Here is a 16298-nt window from a genome sequence, read left to right as displayed (position 1 = left end):
TCAATGTTAATAATAATAATAATAATAATAATAATAATAATAATAATAATAAAATAGTTGGAAGAGAAGAAAAGAACCCTTGGGTCATTTAGCCCAACCCCCTTCTGCCTTTGTGCCGTGGGGCAGGATAAATGGCTTTGATGGGCCGCATGTGGCCCCCGGGCCTTAGTTTGGGGACCCCTGAAATACAGTATTTATATTATACAATCGGAGTATAGTGTTGAGATGGAGGAAAGTCAGAATCCCACTCTGTTCCACTTTGCTCAAACCTCACCTGGAATAACCAACCCTGTGTCCAGTTCTGGGCACCACAATCCAAGGAGTTTGACAAGATGCCATATGTCCAGAGAAGGGTGACCGAAATGATCAAAGCTTTAGAAGCCAAGTCCTATGAACAATGGCTCGGGCTCTGGGTCTGTTTAGCTTGGAGAAAAGAATTGGTTGAGAGGGGACATAGCAGTCATGTTTCAATATTTGAAAAGATATCACATGCTGATCTAGAGTCTAGGATACTGAGCAATGGCTTAAGACTACAGGAAAAGAGATTCCACCTAAAGTTTAGAACTTCCTGGTGGAAAGAGCTGTTCAAGAGTGGAATATGCTGTCTTGGAGTGTGATGGAGTCTCCTTCTCTGGAGATTTTTAAACAGAGGCTGGCTGGCCACCTGTCAGGAGGGCTTGGAAGGTGTTTTCCTGCCTGGCAGATGGGGGTTGGAGTGGATGAGGATGGGAGGTTGGGCGCTGCTCTTTACTCACCTTCCTGCAGGTCTGGCGGCGAAGGGAGGAGAGGGTGGCAGCCTTTAGAAGGAGGGCATCGCAAGCCTCCTCCTCCTCCTGCACAGTTTGGATTTTGAAAGCGGCGGCAGGATCCGCGAAGGAAGCACAGCAGCAAAGCTGCAAAAGGGAAAAGGAGGGGAAGGAGGAGGGGAAAGAGGAGGAACAGGAAGGGGACGGCTCTTAACGAGGCCAGCAAAGCCCGGAAAAGAGGCTGTCTCCAGTCTGCTCTCATTGGTTCTTGCAGCGAGCTTGGAGAAAGCATTGCTTTTTCCCATCGCCAAAGCCCTCAAAGCGGCAATGCAGTTGCATGAGCTAAAATGCAAAAGAAATCATTGCACGGAGAAAGTTAATACGGGCGTTCTGTCATTCCCAGCATCCCTAGGCGCTGGTGGGTGCTGGGATGTGTAGTCCAGGCCTCATCCTCCCCGCGTCATTATGGTTGTATGAGCTAAAAACAAAAACAAATCATTGCATGGGAAAAGTAGGCACGTGGGCTGCAACGCCCATCATCCCCAAGAGATGGGGAGGCTGGGAGTTGTGGTCCAAAATTCTTCCCCCCGCGTCATTATGGTTGTATGAGCTAAAATACAAAAACAAATCATTGCATTGGGAAAGTAGACATGTGGGTTGCAATTCCCATCATCCCCAAGAGATGAGGAAGCTAGGAGTTACAGTACAAATGTCTTCCCACAGCGCCTAAGCTGCAATGCAAAAGCCCTGTGTTTAGGAAAAGTAAACACTGCTGAACTATAAGTCCTGGCATCCCCAGGAGTTGAAGGACACTGGGAATTGTAGCCCAAACATTTTCCCACCTCAGTGTCCTTGCATGAAGTAAAATGAAAAAAAAAATGCATGGGGAAAGTAAAGTTTGATTACGATTCCCTGCACCCCATTCATCCCTCTCAGCTTACTTACTTAGTCAATCCCTCCTCCGAGTATGATTGTCCTCCAGGTGTGATGTCCTGGTGGTGGATACTGTGGAGCCCTATTCTTGACCTGCATGTTCTTCCACAGTGAGGACATCGGTTTCCAAGTGGAAGATGGTCCCGGTCAGGGTTGGCTTGACGCGCCTTTCTCGTGGCACGTTTCTCCCTTTTGCCCTTCATGTGTGCCTCTTCGAATTCCACAGCACTGCTGGCCACAGCTAACCTCCAGCTAGAGCGCTCAAATGCCAGGACTTCCCACTTCTAGGTGTCTATGCCAGAGTTTTTAAGGTTAGCTTTAAGCCCATCTTTAAATCTCTTTTCCTGTCCACCAACATTACGTTTCCCGAGTTGGGAGTAGAGTAACTGCTTTGGGAGATGGTGATCGGGCATTTGGACAATGTGGCTAGTCCAGTGGAGTTGATGGCATAGGAGCATCACTTCAATGTTGGTGGTCTTTGTGTCTTCCAGCACGCTGACATTTGTCCGCCTGTTTTCCTAAGAGATTTGCAGGTTTCTTCGGAGGCACCGCTGATGGAATCTTTCCAGGAGTTGAGTGTGACGTCTGTAGACAGTCCACGTTTCATAGGCATAAAACAGAGTTGGGAGGACAATAGCTGTATAAACAAGCACCTTGGTATCCCTACGGATGTCCTGATCCTCAAACACTCTCTGCTTCATTCAGAGAAATGCTGCACTCGCAGAGCTCAGGCAGTGTTGTATTTCAGTGTCAGTGTTGACTTTTGTGGAGAGGTGGCTGCCAAGGTAACGGAAATGGTCAACATTTTCTAACATTACACCATTAAGCTGTGTTTCTGGCATTGCAGAGGGATTGGCTGGTGACTGCAGGAAGAGCACTTTGGTTTTCTTGGAGTTCAATGAGAGGCCGAGCTTCTCGTATGCTTCTGCAAAGGTGTTTAGAGTGGCTTGTAGGTTTTCTTCTGAATACGCAAACTACCTTATCATTGACATATTGGAGTTCTATAACAGATGTTATTGTGACCTTGGTTTTGGCTTTCAGTCTGCTGAGGTTAAATAGTTTGCCTTTGTCCGATAGATGATTTCCACTCTGGCGGGAAGCTTCCCATCAATAAGATGAAGTATCATGTGATGAAGATAAAAAATAAGGTTGGGGCAATAACACATTCCTGCCTGATTCCACCTTAAATGGGTCACTTTCGGAGCCACTGCTGTCCAAGACTGTTGCCATCATGTCATCATGGAGGAGCCGCAGGATGTTCACAAATTTGTCAGAGCATCTGATTTTTTAGAGGATGGTCCAGAGAGCGCTGAGATTCACTGTGTCGAATGCCTTTGCAAGGTCAATGAATGCCATGTATAGAGGTTGGTTTTGTTCCCTGCATTTTTCTTGGAGCTGTCGTGCAGTGAAGATTATGTCCACTGTTCCTCTGGGGGGTGGGGGGGGGGGGGTGGAAGCCATTCTGGGATTCTGGGAGGGTGTCTTCTGAAACAGGGAGAAGGCAGTTTGCAAGGATTCTTGCGAGGATTTTCCCAGTGGAGGTTAGAAGGGAGATGCCTTGATAATTACCACAGTCTGTTCTATCCCCTTTTTAAAAAAGGATGATGATGGTGGCATCCTTGAAGTCTGCTGGGATTTTCTCGGTCACCTACACTTTTTCAATGAGCTGGTGAAGTAGTTGTTTCAGCTCAGATCCACCCTCTTCAAAGATTTCAGCAGGGATCCCATCAGGTCCGCTGGCTTTATTTTTAATTTTTTTTGTTGGCTGATGGCGATGCTGACTTCCTCCAAGCTAGACAGTGCTGCAAACTCATCCCTGGTTTGTTGTTGCAGGATTTGTGAGAGGGCCTCTTCAGCCACATTGGAACTGTGATTCAGGGGGCTGTGGTAGTGCTCTTTCCAACGTAGTGAGATTGATTTTTTGTCCTTCAGAAGTTTGGTTCCATTTTATGCATGTATGCCATGATTTCTTGGTCCGTAGATTATCTTTGTGGCTTTAAAAAATCCCTGAGCATCATGGATTTCTGCCAAGTGTTGGATTTCTTCAGCCTTTTTGTCCACCAGGTGTTCTTGAGTTCTCTGGTCTTTCTTTGGACCTCAGCTTTTGCACTAGCGTAGATATTTTTCTGAGCAGCACAGTTGGCATTTCTCTGCCATGTTTGGAAAGCTTTCCTTTTCTTATCAATTAACTGCTAGATCCCTTTGTCATTATCACCAAACCAGTCTTGATATGGTTTCTTCGCAGGCTATAATGATGGAGGTCTCCAGTTTGTTCCAATGTTCCTCAACATTTTTGGGGTGTTCTATGGGTAGATAATCCTTGAGGGTTGTTTGGAGAAGGGCTTGTCTGGAGGATTCTTGAAAAGCTTGGGTGTTCAACATTCTCTGTGCCAAATGCTCCAAAGCAGAAAGTCCAGTATATAGGCAGAAAATGAGGGACAGTATTGACATTGAACACGTGCCCCCCTGTTGAAATATTGAACTGCATGCATTTATATTTTATATAAAACCATTTGGAGAAGCCCTGCCATCCACAAAGTCTTCTCCCGACCTTTATTTCAGTGGTTGGGGCAGATGGCTCCCTCATACCTGGCCAGGATGTTATGCTCGGTGTCCACAGGGTGGCATCTCTCTTTTTCCCCAGGAACCTGTGAATTATTCATGCCAAACAGATCAGATCTCTGTCCTTTGATCTCTGTGATTCCTGGTGCCAGGAACACGGCCCCATTCACTATAAACTCAGACATCAATCTTACTGACATTAAAGAAACACGCAGAACTGGATGGTCCCTTTGATGGGAGCATATCACGCCTTTCAGCACCATTTCTTCCTGGACAGCCCAGCCCAGGCTCAATGCCTGCAGGCTGTTAGGAATTGTGGGAGTTGAAGTCCAAAACATCTGGAGGGCCGAAGTTGGCCCATGCCTGGTATAGAGCCATTGCAAAATACTGGTGTCATAAAGTACAAGCTTGGTTTTAGAATTCTTCGAAGAGCCAATATAGCAATATTTGTTGGCAGTAACTAAATAAAAGGTAATAATAGCAACAAGGTTTAAAGGAAGATTTGATTGCTGTGAGTTTTCCAGGCTGTCTGGCCTTGTTCCAGAAACATTCTCTCCTGACGTTTCACCCACATCTACTGTATGGCAGGCATCCTCAGAGGTTGAGGGGTCTGTTGGGAACTAAGCCAGCGAGGTTTATATATCTATGAAATGTCCAGGGTGAGCATTTAAAAATCAGGACAGTAAATTAAGAGCAACACTCACAAAGCAGGGAAATTCCAGACAATAATCAATCAGGGCCAGCTAACACCTCCCAACAAAGAATTCCCCCAGGCAGCAACCAGCCAGGCCTTGAAGCTGCCAGGCCATTCAATGCTAATCAAGCTGGCCAATTGCAACATTCACCCGTGCCTCAAGCAGACAAAGAGTTCTTTCTCCCACCCTGGACCTTCCACAGATATATAAACCCCACTTGCCTAGTTCCCAACAGCCCCTTCAACCTTTGACATGATGTGGACAAAACATCCGTAGAGAATGCTTCTGAAACAGACGGTCTGGAAAACTCACAGCAACCCAGTGATCCCAGCCATGAAAGCCTTTGACAAGACATTTAAAGGAAGTGTTGAAAATGCAAGGCGCCTTGCATCTTATATACTTTTAGGCATGTTTTTCTTCCCGTGTTCAAAAGGGCAGTACTGCCCAGAAACATGTGTTTTCAGATTTACTACTGTTATATTGTATTTGGCACATCTGCTGTTTAGCCACTAGATGTTGCTCTCTGCTGGCAAGCACTTTTTTCCCTTTTAACTGCAGGAACAACTCAAAAGCCAGCTCATCTCAGTTTAAATATTCTAAAGGCTCCAGATTACACCAAGTCTTGGAAGCTAAGCAGTGGCAGCCCTGGAAGTACTTGGATGGAAGTCTGCCAACAAATACCAAGTTCTGTAGGATATATTTCAGAAAATCCATTGGCAAAACTAACTCAAGTATTTCTTGCCTAATAAAACCTTATGAAAGTCTGAGGATCAACATACACAGACACATATACATAGTCTTGTGAAATTTCCTGCCCCCAGACAACTTGCACATATTTAACACAAATATCCACTCGAGGCAGGGAATTTCATAAGACTGTGTATATACTTGCAAATTGAGACCAAAATAATTTAAGCAAAGTCCTAAGAAGGAGGAGCTTCAGTATGAGCACCTTTAGCTTGAAGTATACATTTCTCCATTAAAACTGGATTGGTGCATGCCTAAAAAGGTGTGTCACCAACATGGAATGTTGGGAAAGCTGTACAGTTGCACGTCCTAACTGATTGATGTGTAGACCACAGATTTGTAGAATTGTAGACTTCTTTTTATAAAACTAACCCTTGTTCTTCTGCATTTATCAGCAGATCATCCTCAAAAAATAATTTAACCCTTATTGACTTTGAGAAATTATGAAATAATTGAAATAATTTATATGAAATAGAAGCCGTGTCTCCACTAGGACTTAACGAGCGTGCATGCCTTTTGTCTTACATTTACCTTTTATATGAATTGTCTCTGGAATGCTGTCTGATCACACCCAAAATCCTTTCCTCTAATTTCTATAATCTTCCCATAATGAACTGGGAGACATGATGGGAGCACATAAGATATGTGCTTGTTTCCTGATTTCCTTGATATTATCTGAGATATCACTGGAAAGAGCCCATGCCTCAAGCCAGCCTCACCTATTGCAATGGTCATCATCAAGTACCCATTGTGTACTTCAGACTAACTCTATTGTTTCCATTGAAGCCATCTCATTAAGGTCATGGTGTCTGTGGTGACACAATGGGTTAAACTCTTGTGCCGGCAGGACTGCTGACTGACAGGTCGGCAGTTCGAATCTGGGGAGAGTGGGTGAGCTCCCTCTGTCAGCTCCAGCTCCCCATGCGGGGACATTAGAAAAGCCTTCCACAAGGAACATCAAAACATCCAGGCATCTCCTGGGCAACATCCTTGCAGACAGCCAATTCTTTCACACCAGAAGTGACTTCCAGTTTCTCAAGTCACTCCTGACACAAAAAAATTAAGCTCATTACCTAATACTACCTCATTCATTTCAGATTGTGCCCTTCTCAGAAGAGAACATTTAACAGACGGATGCTTCAAATGCTCCAATGACAGTTTATTAAATTTCCCAGCACCACAAAGAGCTAACCTGCAATGACGTTCAATTGAGTCCCAAGCCAATCAGAGCACGGATCTTAGCTGGGTAGTTTCTGAGCCAATCAGGAGCTGGCACGGAGTGCTTGAATAGCTGTCAAAGGAAATAAAAATGTATTTTCAGTTGTATTATGCCAGTACTTTGGAGTGCTTTCTCTGCTGACATCCTTTTTGGCCATTAAGTATAATAAACCTCTGGTTTTGCCTTCTACCTGTCCGATTTGGCCTTCTGGAAAGCTAAACACCCCGGGCTTCTGACCCCCTTTTGAATCACTCAGCATAATTTCCATGTTGTGAAAAACCTTTATACCTGTCACAATATTCTCCAGATAAAGTTGCTGCTATTAAAAGTTCAAGCCAAGTCTTTTCCCAGGTCATTTTGCAGGCCTGTCCAAGTACTTGTCCTGAGACAGCCCTTGTATTTTTAAAAAATCCAAAAATAAACATATTCACAGACGTCGGAGAAATGAATATAAATAACTTTGTCTATAAATATAAGTGTTTGTTCTAGTTAATATTTACGACAAACTTTTGGGTACACCCAAAAAAGCTCTATGCATCATTGGCTCCCTACAGTGCTTTTTGGTAGAATTTGTGGCTTTAACATTATGCAACAGAAAACATTCATTACCCTGCAGAGATTCTTGTTGAGAAGCAGGACAGGGAATATTATAGCGATAAAAATGTTGTTGTTGTTGTTGTTGTGTGCCTACAAGTCATTTCTAGCTTATGACCCTATGGCAGATAGATCATTAGGAGGAACTTCTCAATAGTAATAATGATTTGGCAATGGAACCGATTGCCCATCCTAGAGAAATGGTGAGGGTTTCTCTACATCAGTGGTTCCCAACCTTTGTGCCTCCAGGTATTTTGGACTTCAACTCCCAGAAATCCCAGCTTGGGCATCCAGGTGTTTTGCAGCTGAAGTCCAAAACACCTGGATGCCCAAGTGTGGGAACCACTGTTCTAGATGTCTTCCAAAGACACTGGATAGCTACCTGCTGGGGTGTTTTAGTTCAATGGTTTGGTCTTCCAGGTGTTTTAGACTTCAGCTCCCAACATTCTTGACTATTAGCCAAGTCTGCTAAGACTTCTGGAAGTTGAAATCCAAAAGACCTGAAGGACCAAAGTTTGGGAATCACTGTTTGATCGAATGTTCAATTAAAATTAAATCTCCTGTTACTTGTCAGAATGGGGTTTGAGCTGGAGGGCCCTCGTGGTCTCATCCAATTTTATGATTCTATGGCTGGTTCTCAATTGTAACCAACCCAACTGTTTATACTTCTTCAAAGTGTGGGGAAGTTCCAAGGTATGCCCCAACTTTGGCTAACAGGAGGCAAGAAGTTTACTCAGTATGGTGAGAAAACTGGCTTAATTCATTGTATGGACTCCACAGAGTCCATTCATACATGCCCTGGGTTATTTTTCTTCACGGAGATGGTCTTCAGTCATACCCTCTCGGGCAACAGAGCTTACACCATTCTCTTTAACAGTCCTCGAGATATTTAAAAAGTGTGATTATGTTATATGTCACTCTTATCTAGCTCAGGCTGAGTATGTCCAACTTTCTCATAAATTTTCTTCCCCATGCTTCTTCTTGCTCTTCTCTAGGGTGCTTCCAGACAGCGCCAAAATACGGGACAAAGAAGTGGGTTTTTAAAATGCAGGACCTCAAAAGGTGCCCAAACACAGGCTTGTCAGTCCCGCTGCATAGTCCCCCGCCAACGCCATCCTCACAGCTGTTTGTTGAAGATGGAGGGTGGACAAGGGACAGCTGATGGAAGTTTTAAAAAAAATCACTCCAGAGATGCGAATATGAGGTCCAGCTCAGAATGGAGCAAATGTTTATTTTTTAAAATTGTCCCTTGAATCTCTGTCTTCTCCCAATTGTAAATTCAAGCTCTGTTTAACATTACAAAGTGTAAAAGACAGAATTTGAAAGAATTGTATTTGCTTTCCACTTGTGCTTCCCTGAGCCACTTGCGTCTCCGTTTGACAGCTGACCAACTGATCGGCTGTTTCAGGCTTTTCAGAAACGCATGTGCTCTGGAGGAATCCACACAGGAGAGAGCGAAGAAAATCATGTGTTTTCCATGACTACTGGGACACACGATTCCTCCTGATTTCTCCCACACTTTGGCTAAACATCATTTAGTCAAACACCCTCTGTTTTAACCTGCTTCCTCTCAGGTTTTAATGTATGCGTAGAAGGGTCCTCAATCCTGTCCATCCTGCCAATATCCTTCTTAAAATGATGTGCCCAGAATAGCACTCCACAAAAGGCATGACTAGCAAATAATATGATGGGGCTATTATTTCCCTTGACGTGGAAACTATGCTGAACTTAAGCATGAAATTAGCTGCTTCCTACTCTTATTTCCTTGATCCTTTGGCCAATCTGCTGTAAAATACTCAGGTTTTCTGCTTACTGTAGGAAATGGAATGCAGGTTAAGAGAAGCCTCTGCTGCTTTTTCCATGCCCTTATAACTGCTTTCCACAGTCTGCCCCTTGCCCCTCAATGTATTGAAATGCAATTCCTAACATCCCAAATCAGATGTAATCCATCACTACTAGGTAGCCCCCAAGTAGCAATGGCAGGCTGGGTTAAATATTCAGATTGTGAACTGGTGATGCTAAATGTAAACAACCAACCCCAACTATTGGCACACAAGTTTTGATGTGGCCTAGCAAGATTTTGCATACATTTGTATACCAGTCACATTAAGAAACATCTGTGAAATCTGCTGTATTTCACAAAGGGTGCATTTACACTCTAACATTTATGCAGCTAGATGCCATTTTAACTCAATGCTATGGAATGCTAGTGCAGGAAAAAGGTCACAAAAGCCCCTTCTATACTGCCCTATATCCCAGATTACAGATTATCACAAATTATCTGATTATCCCAGATTATCTGGCAGTGGGGACTCATATAATCCAGGCCCCTTCCACACAGCTGTGTAAAATCCACATTGAACTGGATTATATGGTAGTGTGGACTCTGAAAATCCAATTCAAAGCAGATATAGTTGATTATCTGCCTTGATATTCTGGGTTATATGGCTGTGTGGGAGGGCCCCCAGTTCAAAGCAGATAACCTGGGATCAAATCCTGGGATATAGGGAAGTGTAGATCCAGCCAAAGATGCATAAAATTAAGTGTCACTCAAAGGGATCATCTAAAGTGTAGAATTAATATAGTTTGACTTCCGTGACTCAGTGCTACGGAATCTAGCCTTCTGTGCCAAAGAATGTGGTGCTTCACCAAACTACAACTTCCATGATTGCATTGTATTGATTTGCGGTAGTTAAAGTGATGTCAAGCTGTATTAATTCTACAGTGTAGAAGCACCAAATTTGTTAGATGAGAAGGCAGGATTACGGAAATCACAGAATAAGTACATGATATTGATGTCGACCGCGTTTTAGGGGATCGGGCCCTTAAGGAGAGACCCGATCAGGTCCTGAGAGAACGGACCTTGGCGGAGCCAATAGGAAAATATGAGCCGCAATACAACCTGAAGCCGAAATGAAGAAGGTCCGCCAAAGTTGAAGGAAAATCCGCCAAGGAGTCTTTATTGAGCAATTCAGCTGAAGAGGACTCTAGTAGCGATCATTCAGTCTACTAGGGTCCCACATAATCAAAATAAAGCCATATTTATACAAAATTTCAGTCTGACAGCCCTTTGAATTTCCCGCCCTGCTCCCCCGCCCATCTGATCGTTGATAGGCTAGAAGGTTGAACGAGGCGGGCTTTCGTTTCCCGCCTTGCTCCGTTGGCCCAATAGGAAGCTGCCTTTTGTCTCTACTCGGGCCAATCAGGAAGGAGAAGGCGGGAGTTATTGAAACAATGAAGTGACAGGGCAGGAAATATTGGATTAATTCCTGCTAGACCGATTTCTAAAGGGATTAATGGCAGCAATCAAGGATGTCCGGGTTTCTGTCACATATACAGATTTTAGATATGCCTTGGGGTGTCAGAGGTGGAAGTAAAGATGGGTGGTGATGAGCCATATTGACAGGCTCTGCAGGGCGCCTTCCTGAGGTGTCCTGGTTTTTCCTTTGAGTGAGATATGACAATGTTTGCTTTGGGGCGAATCATCTTTAGGTCAACACTCCGAATTCGGCGACTCAAGCCCTATATTGTCCATGCAATCTGAATTTGATTGGGTTTAGCGGTGGCAGATTATCCTTTTGTTTTTGGGAAGGGAAGCTTGGGTCATAGGAAATGGGATAGGTTCTGGGGTTCAGGTTGAGTTCAAAATATTTCCTATTTGATTTCATGACTTGACAATTATATGAAATAAAATGAAAAAGATAAAATAAAGTTGGAATATAAACCATGCTGGGAAAAATACATATTTTCCGGGGATCCCAAAGAGTACAAATACATATAGGCAGACAGATAGATTTCATGGAAATAAGGGAGAATCCATAAAAGTGAGTTACATTGCCTAAAGGGGAATCATGAATGATATAAACAATTGAAAATATTTGATAAGAACGAAGTTCATAACATCTGGAGAACCCAGCATGGAAATTCATAAAAGTGGAGTTTTAGCAGCATGATTTTACAATTCATGAAGTTGTTATCTCTTGCCTCAGAGTGCAGGGATGATCCACAGTAAACTCCAGTAAAAAGTCTCAATCACCTTCTACTATAAATTATGAAATATAGAACATAAAGTCTTGATTTTTGAACTATCTTTTACAAAGTCCTGGGGGGGGGGGGGTCACCTCGATCACAATATCCATACTTAAGACAGCTGCTAAAATCTTCCTTTTTTAATGGTATGTTGAAAACCAATATAGCTTCTAAACTGAGAACATTGTAATTGATTTATATAAATACACAGTTCCAATTAGTGCTAATTTAGAGCCCATATTTCCTCTTTATGGAAGGATGTAATATTCCATCATGAAAGGAAGTTGTGAGCAGATCACTCTTCTAAAAGCATCTGAAATTTTTTGGGTGGGAGGCTGAAGCTCTCTAGTTGTCTGGATATCAGTTAATTACACTTAAGAAATACTGGTTAAACATATTTAGGAAGATGTACACATCATTAAGCTGTGAAATTCAATCAACAAGGATGAGCAGGGTGAGATCTGCCCATAATTGGGACTTTGTCATTGCTGGAGCTTTGCCATCTCTTAGCATAGAAACAGCATCATCCTATCATTTCTTTCACTCATGCAAATTTTACAGAAAAACAAGAAATCCATGAGTGGATGAATCTGAATTGCGTGGTGATACTGTCCCTCACTTTCTACCTCTTTGAGAAGGAAAACTATAGAAATCCTGTGCTTTAGAAATCAATCTAGAAATCCCATGCCTGGTTTTTGCCTCGGGAAAGATCTCTTTGCCCCCACAAACTTTGCTCATTGGGTTTAGAAACAGAATTTAGACATCCAAAAAAAAAAAAAAAAAGAGGCGGGCAAGATTACCAAGGGAATGTGGAGACAGCAATAAGTGTTAACAATTTCCAGTGTGTGAATTATTTTCATTGTCTCATTCTCTGGAATGCTAGAAATGTAGAGACTGGAGGAAATTTCATGAGATCAGTATTCTTTTGGCAGGAGCAAAGGCCTCGTTTTATCCCTGGCCAGACCTTTCTTTCAGTTTAAATCGGTTTGTATTTATTTCCTTTAAAAAAGAGATTTATATACTTTTGATTTAATGTTCTTGTCGCATGAAGTCATAAGATTTTATGAGGTCAGTTAACACAGGGATTGTTGTTGGGAAATGTGTTGTATCTCGGGTTGCCAGTTCAAAATCTTGAGGTTTCCAGGCTAAAACTTAAACTGTAAGAATGGTCCCTAATGATGTCATTAGCACTGTGGACCAACTATGGGTGCTCGCAGCTTGTAATATTTTCCTGTTTGAAAATTACAGCCAACCCTTCACATTTGCAGGTTGTTATTATTATTATTATTATTTGCTGGTTTAGCTTTTGCAGATTTGATTTTTCATGGATTTGACACCTATATTCTCTCTAAAGCCCCTTCTACACTGCCATACAATCCAGATTATCAAAGTAGATAATCCACATTATCTTCTTTGAACTAGATTACATGAGTCTACACTGCCATATAATCCAGTTCAAAGCAGATAATTCTGGATTTTATATGACAGTGAAGTGTATGATTCTATGGTTCCAAGTGGAGCCCCTGGTGGTGCAGTGGATTAAACCCTTGTGCTGGCAGGACTGATGACTTGAAGGTTGGGTTGCTGACCTGAAGGTTGCCGGTTCGGATCCAACCTGGGGAGAGCGCGGATGAGCTCCCTCTATCAGCTCCAGTTCCTTGCAGGAACATGAGAGAAGCCTCCCACAAGGATGGTAAAAATATCAAAACACCTGGGCGTCCCTGAGCAACGTCCTTGCAGACGGCCAATTCTCTCACACCAGAAGCGACCTGCAGTTTCTCAAGTTGCTCCTGATATGTAAAAAAAATGGTTCCAATTAAAGAATGAGCAGAATTGGGACATACTAACTGTACCTATACCTAAACAATCTAACCTTAATTATGAGATTAAGGTGAAGACAAAACAACAACAACAAAAAAACAAAACAAAATACAGGTAAAAGGGGTCCTAGCACTGCAATCCTTAACCCCAGCAAATGTGAAATGCCAACTATACTCTTCTACCGAATTGAGAAATGTTTATTTTTTGAATTACTGTATAACTCCCAGAATCCCTGAACCAATGTTTATAGCAGGCATGGGCAAACTTTGGCCCTCCAGGTGTTTTGGACTACAACTCACACAATTCCTAACAGCCTACCGGCTGTTAGGAATTGTGGGAGTTGTAATCCAAAACACCTGGAGGGCCGAAGTTTGCCCATGCCTGGTTTATAGTCTCTCCATGCAATTATTTTAACCTTTCTGTACATCGATTTGCATACAATGTAGGGTGCACTTTGTCTTGCAAAGGCTTGGCCTTAAAAAAGTAGGTTTAAAACATCTGGAATGAATGAGCATGTGTTTATAGAAAAATGCATTAGGGATGTGAACAACAGCCTGATAGGAAGTTTATATTGTCATGGAAATTAATAGCGGAAACAGGTTCCTCCGCAAAACCTCCACATGTACGGTCGTGGTTAAAAGCAGAAGAACGGGGCTACTACAAAAAGGAAGCAAGGGGCAGGATCAGCTCTTAATGAACACTTTGTACACTCCATCATTAAAGGAGAGTGTAGACACATATAATGCAGGTCAATGCATGGATTTCATAGGCAAAGAAAATTCAGGTGGTTTTGCCAGTTCCTTCTGAAATATAGCCTACAACACCTGGTATTCATTGGTGTCTCCCATCTAAGTGCTAACCAGGGTGACTCTGCTTAGCTTCCAAGGTCAGACAGGATCTGGTGCTCGTAAGGCATTTAGGTAAATAGTAATTCCCTGTTGGGATTTTTTTCTGCACTTCCTCCACCAGATAGTGCTGTTTCTCCATCCAGACTTTGAGGACTTCACAGGAGGCCATGGAAAGGTCAGAGGCTGGCTCAAGGTAACACCCCGCCTGCAGCTGTCAAGCGCTTCTCCTTTCGTTTTGCAGGCAAAGGAAAGTGCAGGCCAGGGCTGGGTGGAAACAGAAAAGGGGTGACATCAAATCCTTCTGGGTGAAGGGAGAGAAAGAGACCGTGTAACACTATTACAAACAGATTAGGAACACATAGAATGAAAAAGAATGTCCAAATCACTGCTTTGACCAGAAAATATAATAATAATAATAATTATTTATTTATTTATTTATTTATTTATTTACTTCATTTCTACCCTGCCTTTCTTGACCCCAGAGGGGACTCAAGGCGGCTTACAAATTCAGCAAAAATTCAATGCTGCACAGGTAAACACTAAAACACATCTCATCAAAATATAAGCAATTAAAATACATATAAGAGTTAAGGTACAATACCTACATTACCCAATGAATAAGTGTACCCAGGGTTTGAGGGCAGACTTTGAAACTGAAATTTTGTATAAAGGGTATCTTTCTTAATTCCAAAATTACATATGATGTCTGGAAGCCACATTACGCATATGGTGTCTGGAAGCCGGAAAGTATATTGGTTTGTTATTATTATGTATAACAACAACAACAACAACAACAACAACAACAACAACAACACTTTATTTATAGATCACATTATCTCCCTTATCAAGGAGGTTTCCAACATATATGGCAAACATTAAATGCCAGCAAGACATCCTTTATTAAGAGGAATGCTCCTTATTTGAGGGTTGGAAGGCTTTTCTTTTATATAAAAGATCTTTATTACTATATAACTGTGTGTGTCTGTGTCTGTGTACACAGTAGATTCTCAGGCCTCTTCTACACTGCCATATAATTTCGATTATCAAACCAGATAATCCACATTATCTATACTACACTGCAGAGTCTACACTGCCATATAATCCAGTTCAAGCAGATAATCCAGATTTTATCTGGCAGCATAAATGGGGCCACAGTCCCCTTCCACACAACTGAATAAAATCCAACATTATCTGCCATTATATGGCAGTGTGGACTCAGACAACCAATTTCAAAGCAGATATTGTGGGATTTTCTGCCTTGATATTCTGGTTTATATGACTGTGTGGAAGGCCCCATAGTTACCCAGAACTCAAGTAACTGGAATTCTCAAGCAATCTGCAAAACAATTTAACTCAAATTGCTTACTAAATTCACAACGTTTTTATGTGAAGCTGTTTCACACAAAGTTGTAAAACTGTTACATCAAGTTTGCCTTTATTTGCTTTTAATTACTGTTTTTCAATATTAATATAAAGTCAATGCAGCAGTTTTTCTCAAACTCTGCTCCTCCAAATGTTTTGGACTTCAGCTCCCACAATTCCTAATAGCTGGTAATCTGGCTGGGATTTCTGGGAGCTGAAGTCCAAAACACCTGGAAGAAAAGAGTATGAGAAGCAGTGCAATACAGAGTTTTACTATATTTAAATATTTGAAAGAATGTCACATTGGAGTGGAAGGGAGGGCAAATTTAATTTCTGATGTCCTGGAGACTAGGTCACAGAACAATGGAATCAAATTGCAGGAAAAGAGATTCCACCTAAACATTAGAAAGAACTTCCTCACAATAAGTGCTGTCTGGTACTGGAACCTGCTGCCTCAGAGCATGGTAGAGTCTCATTCTCTGGAGATTTTTAAACAAGTTGGATGACCATCTGCCAGGAATGCTTTGATTGTGTTTTCCTGCATGGCAGGGGGTTGGATTGGAGGACCCCTGTGGTCCTTTCTAACTCTATGAATCTATGGTTGACTTACTATTGGAAGGGGAAACATTGAGGATGTCCTAGCCATTGGTCTCCAAATTCTGGATCAAGCACGGTTTCTCATTAGCATCTTTTGCAAAAGGGACACACATTACCTCTATGGTCTTGAGAACAGCTCAGATGT

General features: G+C 42.3%; 1 protein-coding gene across 2 annotated transcripts in view; it reads right to left on the bottom strand.

Annotated features, from left to right (window-relative positions):
* srbd1 (S1 RNA binding domain 1) overlaps positions 1-1034 on the bottom strand; it is a 226358-nt gene extending 225324 nt beyond the window's left edge. The window contains exon 1 of one of the 2 annotated variants that reach the window (XM_062971303.1): positions 756-1034. The gene's annotated coding sequence lies outside the window, so the exon portion shown is untranslated. The remainder of the gene's footprint in view (positions 1-755) is intronic. The other variant, XM_062971308.1, reaches the window with a different exon arrangement.
* Between the last annotated feature and the right edge of the window lie 15264 nt (positions 1035-16298).

Source organism: Anolis carolinensis, chromosome 1 (genome assembly GCF_035594765.1).
Source record: "Anolis carolinensis isolate JA03-04 chromosome 1, rAnoCar3.1.pri, whole genome shotgun sequence".
NCBI lineage: Eukaryota > Metazoa > Chordata > Lepidosauria > Squamata > Dactyloidae > Anolis > Anolis carolinensis.
The sequence above is the reverse complement of the archived record's forward strand: the minus strand, read 5'-3'. Positions and strand labels throughout refer to the sequence as shown.